Source organism: Mesitornis unicolor, unplaced genomic scaffold (genome assembly GCF_000695765.1).
Source record: "Mesitornis unicolor isolate BGI_N332 unplaced genomic scaffold, ASM69576v1 scaffold38933, whole genome shotgun sequence".
Lineage (NCBI taxonomy): Eukaryota > Metazoa > Chordata > Aves > Mesitornithiformes > Mesitornithidae > Mesitornis > Mesitornis unicolor.
Window position 1 is genome coordinate 1 of NW_010177417.1, and position 2,983 is coordinate 2,983.

The 2,983-nt window shown below is 52.2% G+C and overlaps 1 pseudogene; it reads right to left on the bottom strand.

Moving 5' to 3' along the window:
- Positions 1-1,561: 1,561 nt before the first annotated feature.
- Positions 1,562-2,983, bottom strand: part of LOC104538757 — a 19,903-nt pseudogene continuing 18,481 nt past the window's right edge.

Sequence of the window (2,983 nt, forward strand, 5' to 3'; positions counted from 1 at the left end):
GGGTCCAGAGAAGGGTCACGAGGATGATCAGCAGAAGACCTGCTGTATGAAGAAAGGCTGGGAAAACTGGACCTGTTCAGCCTTGGGAAGAGAAAGCTTAGGAGAGACCTTATCACCATGTACCAGTACATAAAGGGTGGCTACCAAGAAGATGGAGACTCCCTTTTCACAAGGAGTCACATGGAAAAGACAAGGGGTAATGGACACAAGTTGCTTCTGGAGAGATTCCAATTGAACTCCAGAAGAAATTTTTTTACCATGAGATCAGACATTGGAACAATCTCCCAGGGGAAGTGATAAATTCCCCTACACTGGTCAGTTTTAAGAGTCATTTAAACTATACTTTTACCTTGAAAGGTTGGACTAGATGATCCTTGTGGTCTCTTCCAACCTGGTATTCTATGATTCTATGACTTATGTGTGGCTAAAGCATCTTCCAGACAGACATTTGATCTAGATGTAAAAGACAGAAAATTCACTGCTCCCCTTGGAACCCCCAGTGGTTACCTCCTTCAGATAAAACTATTATTTGACCTCCCTTCTGTCTAGCTTCAATTTCTAGCCATTGATTCCTGCCTACCTCTTCTTTGTCCTGCCAGGGCTGGTTACCCTCTGCCTAAAGGGGCTTTTTCTGGTGAACCTGAATGGCACACTCTTACCAAGGCCTTCTAACCATCTTAGTGAAACCCTGCTGCAGAGATGACTCACCCTCATTCTTTGTCCTGACCCTGGTTCAAGGTCTCTCATAGCTCCATGGGTGTGGGTCTATGCATTCCTTCAGTGCCCTTGACTTCACCTTTGTGATCTCACCAAGAATGCAAACTGCTGGGAGGATCTCACTAGATCCTTTCTACCACTCTCTTGGTTTTAATTTGCTTCTAGTAAACTATACTCATCTTGTAGGACAGTTAATTAAAGCAGCCAGCTGAAGTCTTCAGGAGGACTAAGCTAGAGGAAGATTGGATCAAAAGGGTGAAGCTGATGCTTGTGGTCATCACCTCTGCCATTGTGGACACTGCCCCTCTTCCACCAGCTGAAGTCTCTTACTCCCACCACACTTGCTGGAAGCTGCTTCAGAGTTTTGCTTCCATGTTGTTGAATTTCCAGTCTCCACCTGTTTACAGACAGTTAATCTCCATCTGTTGTTAGCCAAATATCTTTCTTCAGAGCCTGTTCATCTCTCTGACACATGCTTCTATGGCAGGGGCTTGGCCACATGCTGTGCCAGCACAGACAGTGAAGGGGGCTGTGCAAAGACCTCAGCGGGAGGAGGTGCAGAGCTCAGAGAACCTTGGGGGTTTGGGGACAATCCTGGCATCCACGGGCAGCCTCTGCACACCCTGGGAACCGGGGCAGGGACGCTCACCACCAGCACATGCTCCAGCAGCTCCAGGTAGCCATCAGTGCACTCCTCACCAAACTGCACTGCTGTGCACCTCCCCCTGCTCACCTCTGGGTGGTAGGTGGCCCAGATTCACATCCAGGCACTTCCCCTTCAGGGTGCACGCTGCTCCCCACAAACCCATGCTAGACCCACGGCCCCTACTGACCACTGCTGTACCTTGTAGGCACGCAGCATATCCATGATGCACAGTGGCTCAGGTTGCCGTGGTGATGATATCCTCCTGCCAAAGGAGTTGCTAGCAGCCATGGCTGTGGCCATCACGATGCCTTTTGTCATATGGATGAAGTCCTCCAGGGTGGAGACCTTGGTGAGAGGCATGGGGAGGAGAAGACCTGTGAGGCGAGAGGCGGTAGTGAGGTGGTTGGGCCAGCCAGCAGGCAGGATGGCAGCTGCGCCACTGTACTCACTGCAGCTTTTGGCATATGTGCTCTGTCATAGCCTCCAGCACTCATGTCCCCTTTGTGGCTTCGTCCTCGACAGCCTTCATTGTCTTCAGCAAGGAAGTGATGTTTGTCCCCATCACCTATGGAAGGGAGAAGAGCACCAGGTGAAAACTCAAGCAAGCTCTGGGCTACTGCTGGCACCTGTCCCTCCCTCATGGTTTGGTCCAAAACTGCCCTGTCCCCATACTCTACTCATACCACCCTCATCTTGTTCTCCTGTCAATGCCTCCTCTGCATGTTGTGCTCCACCTTTTATATGCCACTTCCTTCCCCCTTGCCCTGACTCCCCTCAGTTGTCCTCCTGCCCCCAGGCTTCTCTAAGCCCCCCTGGTCTTTCTCCAGCCCCCTTGTCCCATCCCCTCCTTCCCATCACATTCAGCTCAGACCTTGGCAGAGTTCTTCAGCTGGTAGACAGCAGGGTCATCCCCAGCTTTGCCAGCAGCTGCCTTGGTGGCACTGATCAGGTCTCCAAGTGCCTTGGCCACATCCTTCACAGTATTGATCAGAACCACCTGGGGGAGAACAAGACCAGGGCAACAGCTTGGCTATAGTTATGCTCAGGCTGGGGTTGGTGTGGCCAACCAGTGGGAAATTTGGATATCCCAGGGCACACGGTATACACAGAGTCCAGCTCAGCCAGCCCTCTCCACAACACACAGAGTCCAGTCCAGAGCACCACACAACACCTTCAACCCTCAGCCCCTTCAAGCAGGCTATGGGCAGCTTCCATTCACCCCACACACTCCATCCCACATGAGTCTCCAGGTTTTCAGATACCAGGCTGGCAGCACTCAGCTTCACCACCTCCGACAGGTGGACACAGAGGACTGGGCAGACTGGGCTAGCTTCTCCTGGCTGGCCATGGCATTCTGCACCAGCACCTTGGCTGTCTTCAAGATGCCCTCCCTAGGGAGAAGGGAGTCAGAGAGAACACAGCTCTCTACACACACACATGCTCCTTAGGGTGTAGAGAGACTCTAAACCCCACCTTCTGTATGGACGAGCTGGAGAGGAAAAAGCCAGCATGACTTGAACTTGCAATTCTCCCTGGGGCTGGTCCACAACTCAGAAAGATGAGACTGGAGGACACAGCCTGCCCCCCCCCCCCAATCTCCGGCTGAAAAAAGGCGGGGGG